The sequence below is a fragment of the Schistocerca nitens genome, chromosome 2 (genome assembly GCF_023898315.1).
Source record: "Schistocerca nitens isolate TAMUIC-IGC-003100 chromosome 2, iqSchNite1.1, whole genome shotgun sequence".
Classification (NCBI taxonomy): domain Eukaryota; kingdom Metazoa; phylum Arthropoda; class Insecta; order Orthoptera; family Acrididae; genus Schistocerca; species Schistocerca nitens.
Genome location: NC_064615.1, coordinates 1,179,717,021 through 1,179,730,085, shown reverse-complemented (window position 1 = coordinate 1,179,730,085; position 13,065 = coordinate 1,179,717,021). Strand labels below are relative to the sequence as shown.

Sequence of the window (13,065 nt, the reverse complement as noted above, 5' to 3'; positions counted from 1 at the left end):
GCAGTTGAGTCCCATAGTGCTCAGAGGCATTTTTTTAAAGTTTGTACGTTCATACGTGATGGTGCAGAATGGCATGGAACAGGATGAAAGGGAACATGCCAAAGGGTATTTCAAGTGGTGGTACTCACATCTCTACTAACGGAATGGGACGGGACAGAACAGAATGTCACTTTCGAGATTTATATGGAGGAAAGTTTTGATGTAACGTCTGTCGGGGAACGGTAGCATCGTCTGCTAGCATCGAAACATACACTGACGGAAAAAACTGCAGCACCAAAAAATAATTAATGTGGAGTAATGAAATTTCGAGAATACATTTCTCTAGGTGATTAACATTGGGAGATGACAGGTTAAATACGTGATGACCGGTTACAAATGTGAAAATCTGGTAGATTAATAACCGGTCTCGTCGTCAGAATGCTCATTGCATTCAAACTTGCGTTCATTCTTTTGTACAGGTGCCGCATGTCAGTTTACGGGATGGACTTCAATGCCTGTTGGAATTGGTCGGTCAATACAGGGACGGTTAATGCTGTTTGTCGTCCGATGATGTCCCATATATGCTCGATTGGAGACAAATATGGCGGTCGAGCGGGCCAACGAGATATGTCACTGGTGATGGTGCATGTCGGGTTACAACACAAAAGCCATATCTAGGCTAGCGTTATCCTGTTGGAAAACACTTTCTGGATCCTGTTCATGAATGGCAGCACTACAGGTCAAATCACAAAACTGACGCAGAAATTTGCAGCCTGAGTGAGTGCGATAAGCACCAGAGTGCTCCGGCAGCCATACGAAATCGAACCTCGGACCATAACTGCAGGTTTACGTCCAGTGTGTCTAACTTGAGGACAGGTTGGTTGCAGGTCCTCGACTGGCCTCCTCCTAACCAATGTAGGGGCGTCACTGCCGCCGAGGCAGATCCAGCTTTCATTAGAAAACACAACAGATTCCACACTGCCTTACAATCAGCTCTCGATTGACACCCTGAAATCGGAAATGGCGGTAGTTTGGGATCAGTGGAATGAACTCTACAGGGTGTCTGGCTCGGAGCTGCTGTTGAAGTAACCGATCTGTAACAGTTCATTGTGTCAGTGTGGCGTCAAATGCTGCCTCTAATTGCTGCAGTACGATGCCCCAGAGCTATACCCGGAACGCGGTGGTCTTCCCTCTCGGTAGTGTCACGAGCCCGGTTATCTTGCGGCCGTCCATTCTTGTGACCACTGCTGCCAGCAGTCACCGCCAGCTCACCACGTCCAGTCTCACAGGTAACTGACACTCACCAACGTTACAGCGTGTATTTAAAGCAAACCTGACTCGCATCCTCACAGTGGCGCTACTAGCACCATTCTTATGCGAGTGGCGCGAAATTTCAACAGATATTATCTTTTAGATGTAGAAACACGCCTACCAACTTTAATTTATGTCACACAGTTCCTTCCTGGTGATACGATATTTTTCCATGAGTGTAACCTGTTCTCGCTGAACTGACTCATGGTGGATTCGTCTCATTAGTGTGCGGCTATTGTGTCTTCATAATAATTATTTAGTTGCTTGTCTTGTGTTCGTGACGCATTGCGAATACTGCACTACTGCTTGGATATTTATCCATTTGCGTGTTTTGGTAGAAGCGGCCAGAAATCTGTAATCGAAAAATGCCTTATGTTTTACAATACCTGAACAAAGAAAGAGCCTCCACCATGCATAAATAAGAAGATAAAATCATGAAACAGTTTTCATGAAATAACCTTTTCTTACAGTGAAATTTCACCTATACCGAAGGCGTAAATTGCAGTTATTTTGATATTAGTTGGTACTTAGGAAAAAAACATGGATAGGGTAAGAAGGCTCATGTAATGTCTCTCAAATATTGACTTATGTGTTTGTACGTATACACTTTCCCTAGCAAATATATAACGGCGTACCAAAAGGTTTGGATGACACTTTTCCTAATGTGTAATTTGTCACAAAGATACTTTCCCAGAGATATGTTTCTGAAATTTTCTTTGAACGTTAATAAACTTTTGTCGTTTTCAGTTTCTTGAGTGTGAGCATACTATTAACTTCCACTTCCGATTCACATGATTTACGGAAATTCTTTTCATTTTACCGTAAATTAAAGTCTCTATCCGTTCTGTTTGTGGATGGAAGTTTACACATATCATCAAACGCATTCTTCTTACATATGTTTCAAATAAAGAAAGAAATGACGCCAAACACCGAAGCTAATTAGATGCTACCGTTCTTTGAAAAATAAAATGCTTTACGGTATCTCAAAAAAGAATACTGTAGAAATTCCGATACGTAAATCGTAACAGTCGCTTCTGCTTCAGTGCGGACTACCTATGGTGCCAACAAATTCAATAGCTAGATCTTTGCGAAATATCTATAGAACAAACACAACTAGGAAACGTGCGCCCTATGTAAAGGCAAACGAATAGAAACCTTTCATCCAATATCTTGTGGCTCAGTCTGGTGCCAAAGTGAGACCAGGGCACAACTTCAGATATTAAATTCTGCTTTTGATACAACGTTAACGCTGAGGGTTCCGCTCCCAAACTCAGAAATGAGTCATATTATAAAAAGCATCAACGATACTGAAAACACTCTACGCGAAGAAGAAGCCATTCACAGATGAACTCCATGCCGCATTTCCATGTATACACTTTAAAATCATTTCAGCTTCTCAATGCAAAAGAGCGCACCTATTATTAGAGGGTCAAAATGGTGGAACCAAAGAAATATCTGGAATGAGATTGTCACTCTGGCAGATTAAAACTGTGTGCCGGACCGAGACTCTAATTCGGGACCTTTGCCTGCACAGGCAAGTACTCTACCAACTGAGCTACCCAAACTCGACTCACGACCGGCCCTCACAGCATTAATTCCGCCAGTACATCGTCTCCTACTTTCAAAACTTCGCAGAAGGCAAAGGTCCCGAGTTCGAGTCTCTGTCCGGCAAACAGTTTTAATCTGCCAGGAAGTTTAAAAGAAATAGATAACTTGTGACAGTTTCTCATACTACTGCATATATACTTTCTTAATATATAAATATATGTGTAAAGTATATAATAGAGTGTTGTTAGCAAACAGAAAAGTTCTATTTATGGCTTATTAGTTTATGGTTAGAGTACCATTACAGAATCATAATTTTCAATAACATTAAAGTTGGAAATCAGAGAGAGGGGAGAAGAGGGAATGGACAAGAATGTGGGGGGAAATGGACAAGAATGTGGGAGGAAATGGACACAGAAAATAGGAAGGAGCAGATGAATGGAGAGGGGAAGCAGGGGAAGATGGACAGAGCGGGGCAAGGAAAAGATGGATACAGAAAAGGGGAGGAGGTGATGGACTGAGAGAGGAGGAGAGAGAGATGGCAGGACGAGAGTGAGAAGGGGGAAGAGAAGATGGACAGACAGAGGTGGAAGGAGGAAGAAGAGATACAGCCGGGGGGGGGGGGGGGGTTCAAATGGTTCAAATGGCTCTGAGCACTATGGGGCTTAACATCTATGGTCATCAGTCCCCTAGAACTTAGAACTACTTAAACCTAACTAACCTAAGGACAGCACACAACACCCAGCCATCACGAGGCAGAGAAAATCTCTGACCCCGCCGGGAATCGAACCCGGGAACCCGGGCGTGGGAAGCGAGAACGCTACCGCACGACCACGAGATGCGGGCGAGGGGGGGGGGGGGGGGGGAACGAGATTAGGACGTACATCCCGTTCCCATATTTATTAGAAACGTGTGCATTCTCTTTTCCTGCGGGCCGGAGGGGCTGAGCGGTTCTAGGCGCTTCAGTCTTGAACCGCGCGACCGCTACGATCGCTGGTTCGAATCCTGCCTCGGGCATGGATGTGTGTGATGTCCTTAGGTTAGTTAGGTTTAAGTAGTTCTAAGTTCTAGAGGACTGATGACCTCAGAAGTTAAGTCCCATAGTGCTCAGAGCCATATGATTCATTTTTTTTCTCTTTTCCTTCTTTTCCATTAAGAACCACAGCAAAGAGTGGCCGCGTACAGCTAGTAATGAACACAGTATAAATGGATATGTAGTTAATGTCATGAATGTGCGAGTGCTGAGGAAAGATATTCTTTGAACACAACTTGTCATGTTCTTTGTGTAGTGGTTAATAAAAAAGAAAAAGAGAAGAAAAGAAAAGAAAAGGTTGAAAATGTGGGAAGAAATCGTGAGTAAAAAGGGGTTTTTTAAAATCGTTAATGACCTTGAGAAAGGGAAAGAATGAAATGCAAATCGGACTTCGTATTACAGAAAAGCTATCGGACTTCGTCATTCGGAAAAGCTATGTTGGGGTGGTCCTTGTGACGTTTGTGAGCAAAAGTTAAACCAATTTTCACTACAAAAATTATTGAAAAAGAACAAAGAATAACAAAATGTAACTGACAGGGGGAAATGGCGTAGATAAGGGTTCATCCTTTACCATGTTAACATGTCTTCTTTCGTGCGGCGTCCAGGTCTTCAAAAATCTCCTACTTCATTTCTGCGTGAAAAGTCTGCTCCGAAATCTTGCAATAAGTTTCATTGTCCAGTAATTTCTAAGGTATAAAAAACCATCTTGATATAAAATGCAATTTATTTTACGTTGCTTCCCTCCTCCAAATGTCATAACAACTTCCACAATATGTCTACATATTAATAAGATTTTTTTTTTTTTTTTTTGGTCTTCATCAGATCACGTCTGCATTAAGCTTCCGCTCTCGAGAGACAAAAAAGAAACGGATAGAAAAAAAAAGAGTTACAATTTTAGTATTTTCTCTGCCGTCGAGTGCTCATACCGCTGCGACGGTATAATTTATGTCTGGGGGAACGAGTGTAGCGCGGCGAAATTGAAAGTCCCGCTACATCGCCCCCTCGACTGTCACGCTAAAACATTTAGCGTGGCAGGCTAGGAAACAATATAATAGATATACCTAAATGTCAATATATACATATTTTCATAGGAAAGGCCACGTGCATTCATAGGGGATAATCTTTGTCAATACTTACTTTCTAAATCCATATACTAAATACAATTGTTACAGTTTTGATCCTTTTTACAAAATTAATATACATATATTTACATAGACTTTGTTTGAGCAAGCTGCTCGCCAGCGCAGTTAATGTTGTGCGCTTCCAGCGTTGGTTTCCCAATGCATCTCTGGCAGCACGTAGTCTTTGCGCATGCGCAATAGCATCATTGAATTTCGCGTGCGGCAGTTTCAAAATCGCTTTGTTATGACAGTCTTGTACAGTATTCACTTTCACATAGTGTTCATTACAAGTTGTTATTCCAGCGTAAATGGCGTGTTAAGTCCGTTGACACCATAAGATTGAGCGTGTGCGCGATCTGAAGCAATGTCCATGTCTTCTGTTACGACACAACACTCCAGGTCCTTGTGCGTTTTCATGACTATTGTTCCCGGGGCAAATATGGTCGATGTAGTTTTTAGCCTCCACATCGCCTACGACAGGTGCTGAGTTTTTTTTTTTTTTGTCTCCAAAGCATCTGAAGGCCGGACAGGAACAACGGCGTCGATGTTCGCAAAGGTAGGTGTATCATCACGTTGTTTACACTCGCCAACAAACGTTCAATTGCAGTGTGAAAATCCTCATTATCGTCGAAATAAATTGCAGTTTATATCGGTTTACAAACAGTTATTTGGTTTATGCCCCATAAGTTTCACAAATTTCGTCGTTTATAACGTACACAGTTTAACACAGTTTGCAACGCCTTTTTGCCATATTTACATTTCAACAAATTTCACTGTGTTCCAGCATGTTTACATCGTTAATTATGAAAGCTTATTCTTCGTGGTAACATTTCAAAATATGTTGACAATATGCAAAGTTTCAACACATATACAAATACATATAAATTTACAAGAATATGCACACTAAAAATTATACTAAGTCCTAATGGCTTTCTTTTATTGGGGATTATGGTCATTTTGATTTTCTTTATTAAGGTTTGAGCATGCCAGGTGATATCAAACTTAATATTTAAAGCACGGGCTTTCCTTCATTTATTATTTCTTTCTTTCTTTTGATTCCATATCTTGGCTAGTGGTTGACCAGGCTTGTAATGCCATCAATATTCATGTCTTTTTATTCATACCTGAAAGTTTACTGTCACACAATATATTCTTACATTCCATAAACAAACAATACCCAGCTGCAGGAGGTGGTAGGATAATGAAGAAAGAAAAAAAGATAGACTGGAAGAAACTATTCACTACCTATAAACTACCAAATCCTACAGCTAATACATAAAAAGAGAACATAATACATTATAACGTTTGCATCACCTTCAAGGGGTGTGCGAAAGGAGGTGCTTACAATTTACCAAATCATGGGTAAATGTAAGTGTCCTTACGTCAAGTCTGTGTAATGTAACATCATGACAGATTCTCTGTTTGTGTTCTGACTGTTCATATGACATTAACAAACCCTTGCATGAGTAAATCACATAGCTGCTCAGTACTTACTCGATATCTCTACTTCTTGTGGATACCGTCTATACAAATGGAAAATATATCTCACAGAGATTGTCTCTCTCATAATGTGTATTATATAATAACATACCAAATTTCCTCTCAAGAGTTCAACCATGAACTTTCTTCTACTTTAGTGAAGGTTAAACATCATGTATGTGGTGTATATATATTATTTCTTTCTATAAAACTTAAATAAAGAACATAGTATTATATAAGATGAACATCAACAAAAGCAAAACGAGGATAATGGAATGTAGTCGAATTAAGTCCGGGTGATGCTGAGGGAATTAGATTAGGAAATGAGATACTTAAAGTAGTAAATGAGTTTTGTTATTTGGGGAGCAAAATAACTTATGATGGTCGAAGTAGAGAGAATATCAAATGTAGCCTGGCAATGGCAAGGAAAGCGTTTCTGAAGAAGAGAAATTTGTTAACATCGAGTATAGATTTAAGTGTCGGGAAGTCGTTTCTGAAAGTATTTGTATGGAGCGTAGCCATGTATGGAAGTGAAACATTGACGAAACTAGTTTGGACAAGAAGAGAATAGAAGCTTTCGAAATGTGGTGTTACAGAAGAATGCTGAAGATTAGATCGGTAGATCATATAACTAATGAGGAGGTATTGAATAGGATTGGGGAGAAGAGAAGTTTGTGGCACAACTTAACTAGAAGAAGGGATCGGTTGATAGGACATGTTCTGAGGCATCAAGGGATCACCAATTTAGTATTGGAGGGCAGCGTGGAGGGTAAAAATCGTAGAGGGAGACCAAGAGATGAATACACTAAACAGATTCAAAAGGATGTAGGCCTAGGTTGCAGTAGGTACTGGGAGATGAAGAACCTTGCACAGGATAGAGTAGCACGGAGAGCTGCATCAAACCAGACTCAGGACTGAAGAACACAACAACAACAGTATTATAATTGACGGTAAAATGTCTATTTCTCGGTGTCCGTTGCTCGACGTTGGTTGCACGGGTGGTCACTGCTCCTTTGCACTGACCTTGCATTACCTGAAAAGTCAAATGTTATCTTCAAAGTGAATGTAATTTTGTCATCTGTTCGCTTAAGTGGAGCTGTTGTACGAGTCGCAAAAACGGCCTTAATAACTCTCCTATCTTTTGCTTCCTCAGGGTTTTCTGTTGTGTGTAAGTATAATACAGGCTAACATGGCACTAAATTTCACTTTCGTAAAAAAATTTTTATACAAATGTATTCACTTGAGGGCTGTGTAAAAACTATATTTCAACTTAAGTTCCTTAAAATATCATTCTCCTGTCTGAACACGAACTATAAATATTTTCTTCCACACAATGGCTTAACAAAACTTAACGAAAGGTTACTAAGTTCTGAAATAAATTAAAGCTAATGTGTTTTCAAGTTACATTCTTATTACACTTCTTTCAACAGCTGTAATCATCATTATGTTCACTCTGCTTTTCTTGCATTCGTTCATTTTCAAGGGCACATAAAATAGATTCACATTTAACGTCTTGTACTCACACGTTCTAACTCATCACAAATGTTTTCTTTCAAACTGAAACTCTTATGTAATCTTAAAGATGTAGACTGTTTACTCACTTCTCTATGTAGCACAATATTACCAAAACATTCTCACTCATTCCTTACTCACATATTCATCATAATATACACTCCTGGAAATGGAAAAAAGAACACATTGACACCGGTGTGTCAGACCCACCATACTTGCTCCGGACACTGCGAGAGGGCTGTACAAGCAATGATCACACGCACGGCACAGCGGACACACCAGGAACCGCGGTGTTGGCCGTCGAATGGCGCTAGCTGCGCAGCATTTGTGCACCGCCGCCGTCAGTGTCAGCCAGTTTGCCGTGGCATGCGGAGCTCCATCGCAGTCTTTAACACTGGTAGCATGCCGCGGCAGCGTGGACGTGAACCGTATGTGCAGTTGACGGACTTTGAGCGAGGGCGTATAGTGGGCACGCGGGAGGCCGGGTGGACGTACCGCCGAATTGCTCAACACGTGGGGCGTGAGGTCTCCACAGTACATCGATGTTGTCGCCAGTGGTCGGCGGAAGGTGCACGTGCCCGTCGACCTGGGACCGGACCGCAGCGACGCACGGATGCACGCCAAGACCGTAGGATCCTACGCAGTGCCGTAGGGGACCGCACCGCCACTTCCCAGCAAATTAGGGACACTGTTGCTCCTGGGGTATCGGCGAGGACCATTCGCAACCGTCTCCATGAAGCTGGGCTACGGTCCCGCACACCGTTAGGCCGTCTTCCGCTCACGCCCCAACATCGTGCAGCCCGCCTCCAGTGGTGTCGCGACAGGCGTGAATGGAGGGACGAATGGAGACGTGTCGTCTTCAGCGATGAGAGTCGCTTCTGCCTTGGTGCCAATGATGGTCGTATGCGTGTTTGGCGCCGTGCAGGTGAGCGCCACAATCAGGACTGCATACGACCGAGGCACACAGGGCCAACATCCGGCATCATGGTGTGGGGAGCGATCTCCTACACTGGCCGTACACCACTGGTGATCGTCGAGGGGACACTGAATAGTGCACGGTACATCCAAACCGTCATCGAACCCATCGTTCTACCATTCCTAGACCGGCAAGGGAACTTGCTGTTCCAACAGGACAATGCACGTCCGCATGTATCCCGTGCCACCCAACGTGCTCTAGAAGGTGTAAGTCAACTACCCTGGCCAGCAAGATCTCCGGATCTGTCCCCCATTGAGCATGTTTGGGACTGGATGAAGCGTCGTCTCACGCGGTCTGCACGTCCAGCACGAACGCTGGTCCAACTGAGGCGCCAGGTGGAAATGGCATGGCAAGCCGTTCCACAGGACTACATCCAGCATCTCTACGATCGTCTCCATGGGGGAATAGCAGCCTGCATTGCTGCGAAAGGTGGATATACACTGTACTAGTGCCGACATTGTGCATGCTCTGTTGCCTGTGTCTATGTGCCTGTGGTTCTGTCAGTGTGATCATGTGATGTATCTGACCCCAGGAATGTGTCAATAAAGTTTCCCGTTCCTGGGACAATGAATTCACGGTGTTCTTATTTCAATTTCCAGGAGTGTATATATCCTTATACATTAAACATATTCCTCATCAAACATTAATATATCACATACGTGGGGCCATTTGGCACTTCCATTCTCATGAAACTCCAATAATATCTCCCTCAAATAATATCTTGTCTCCATCAACTACTGCACAGTAACTTACCTTCTTATATTAACCTAAATATTAACTCATTCATACTGACCATTCATTCTTACATCCTCATTCATTCTGCTACATACCTATGTCATTACTGATCTCAATAGCTATTATCTCCTGTCATTAGAGTGCCTTGAAATAACTAACTAGTTGTTGATTCACCTTATAATTTACAATTAACAACAACAACAAATGTAACCTACGTAAATCTCATTCCTATATGAATATCTTTTCTCATTCAGTAAGTGTACTCACCTGGGTTTACATTCTCTTCATAATTATGTGTACAAGTGTAACTGCAGTATATAATTTCCATAAATTAACGTTTGTGTTCTTAGGCTGCATAACTTAATGTTCGTGTATTAAATAAAAATATTTACGATTTCGTTTTCACAGCGACTTACTCATGTTCAAATTAGTTGTCATTATATTATATTGTTTTAGCGCACAAAGGGTTTCAAATGTCTGTGGGGATGCAGCCCCCTCGGCTTGTGAGTTAACGGGTACTCTAGGGAGTAACAACCTGGGTGAGGTATGCTTGCTAGTCTGAAAGGACCTGAATATAATAGCTGCCATTTTCTGTTCAGTTGTTTTAATTTTGTAGACTTGGGATGTGAACGCAAAAGAACAGGGTCATCAACGTGATAGGTTTGTGTATTTGTGTTCTGCTGTCATTTTATCGTCGTTCCTAAGGAAACAAACCGTCTCAGCCGTTGCGCTCTTACAACCCCTCACGACCGAAGTACGAGCGCTTAGCTCGGTCGTCGACTGTTTTTCGTGGTCTGCTGTGTTTGGCCGGGTTTATTGACCAGCTCCACTATGTTTACATTCCGGCCGGTTGGCGCCCACGCGTCAGCCGATGGCGCGCCGCAATTGTTATTGCTACTTCGTGGCGGGGAGTGCATAACTGTAATGGGGAACGGCGGCGTATCCCGTGGAGGGTTATGATTTGTCATGCGTGAATTTGGTGTGTTGCTCTAATTCTGTCGGTGATTGTTGGGATTGTTATTGTTTTGGTGGTAATTATGTCTGTTATATGGCATGTTCCTGTCAAAGTAGCCCGGGTTGTACCGGTTATTCTGACTCTCCTATTGCTGTTGTTGTTGTACTGTCTATGATTTTCATTTTGTTTGTAGTTACCATTTTGATATGGGTGATAATTATTGTTGTTATTACTATCCCACGAATTTCTGCGGTTGTTCCTATCGTCATACACGTTTCCATTTGCATATGTTTCGCGCGCAGGCATCGTATTGTGTCGCGGCGCGGACGGATGGTTCCACCAACCACCGTCACTACGGTTCCTTTGGGGTGGGTGCTGATTTTGGTTACTAATATGAGTAAAATTTGAATGGCGTGACTCACCTCTGTAAACTACGTCCATTTGATCTAAGAAGTTTAAGAAAGTCTTAATGTCATTCTACGGTACTCCTATTAATCTGTCTCGGTATGGGAAGGGTAAGTGGCTCTTTAAAGTGTCAATTATCGCTGGCAAGTCGGCTGGTTTGGACCAGTACAGTGTCTTGTCTAGGTACCTCTCAAACTATTGTCTTGTCTCTTTTTTAGGGTCATAGCTCTCGGGGTTGCACACTTCTCTCCTTAGACTCTGTTGCTCATTCTCAGACCAGAATTCGTCCAAGAAGGCTTGTTCGAACTGTTCAAACGTAAGGCACCGCCGTTTTATAGCGGCACCCCACTTAGCTGCTCGTCCTCTCATGGGATTGGTGACGTATCTGATTTTATCGGCTTCTGACCAAGTACGGGGACAAACACCGTCAAATGATCTAATAAACACAATAGGGTGGACTTTGTGCTTTTCCCCACTGGAAAATGTCTGGAAATACCCATGCCTTACAAACGTGTCATCGGCCATGCCGGTTGGCACTTGCTACTCTAGGTGTTGTACGGTAATATTGCTCGTTTGATGGAAAAGAAAGCGGCACATTGTAATTTTGATTTGAAATAGGTGATTACACAATAGATGTCCTGTCTGTGTCATTAGCCAAGGTTTTAGCTGTATTGTCGTTTTCTGACGATGCGTTTCCACCAATCGCCAAACACGGCACAACATTGTCTCGTCATTTTGTCACTTCATCTTCTATGTGTTTTGTCTCGTCTTTAACATGTGTCTTTGTCTTTGAAAGTATGTCCTGTGTAATTGTTTCAAGTTTTTTGTGCAGATAGTCGTCACACAATTTACATTCATGTACAATTCTTTCGGCTACGTTGGTGTCGTTTAGTGACGCGAGGTCCGCTCGGTCTTCCAATTTTTCTACCTTTTCTTTGAGGTGTGTTTGTTCAAGAACTACCATTGTGAGCTGTTGGGTAATATTTCCCACTTCTTCAGTCAGCTTTTCTTGGGTGGAGCTAGCTGAAGTGTGTGCCTGAGCTAACTCTTCCACACGGGTGTTCACTTCCTGCTGCACATTAACTATTTGAGTTAACTGATTCTCACATCGGGTGATATTGTTTTTTGTTTCATGTGTGAATGTAACCAAAGTTTCTTCCTGTTTAGTGACTCGGTCGGACAATGTGTCAAATCGCTGGCTGAGCTGTTGAGTGGTGGTATTTAATTCTGTTATCTGTTTTGTCGTTCGTTCAAAATTTTCGGTCATAGTATGGTTTAATACAATTTTCTGACTAACGTCTCGTTTCATGTCTGCAAATAACTCTAGTTGTCGGTCCAGTTTGTCGGTTTCCTGTGTCCGATTTGTGTCACATTGCTGAATTTGTCTCATATTCGGTTCTGACATTGATGTTAACAGTGGCGCTGACGGTCTAGTCTCGCGTCCATTCCACATTTCGTCATTTAAAGTCGCCATCTGGGTACTATCATAAATGTTGCGAGTTTGAGGCAAAATCATTGCATTGATCTGTGAACTCGTCCATGAAGGGAAACGCGGACTTTCTTGTTGGTTGAATGATGAATCTGGTTCACTTAAATCATCTGCCGAAACTATCTCTACCTTACCGCGTTCCATTGCCATAGGATGTATAATCGTAAGTCAAAAAGGGAACAATATAAGTCTGATTAATAAAGATTTGACTCAAATTTAGGTCGAAATATTTTCTCGTCAATGTAAATGATTGCTCTATTGCAAACAATGGTTGAGAAAGATGCAGCAGGGCGAACAAAATTTTTCGTAACAAATAACTGTTTGGCGGTCAAACTCACGATCTTCATATGCTTCAACAATACTATAATTACCACAAACTACAACAGAGATAGATAATTTTGGAAAAATCTAGTAGAAAAACTACAGGATGTGTAGAAAGGGAAAAATGGATTCTGCAGTTGGCTATTGAATGCTTGAATGAAACATAATTGTGTGACTCACCATTAAATTTCCTGTCCTGCAGCG

At 42.2% G+C, this 13,065-nt stretch overlaps 1 protein-coding gene across 1 annotated transcript in view; it reads left to right on the top strand.

Moving 5' to 3' along the window:
* The window catches only part of LOC126235645 (odorant receptor Or2-like), a 142,687-nt gene that overhangs the window by 18,497 nt on the left and 111,125 nt on the right, over positions 1–13,065 (top strand). The gene's annotated exons all lie outside the window — the stretch shown is intronic.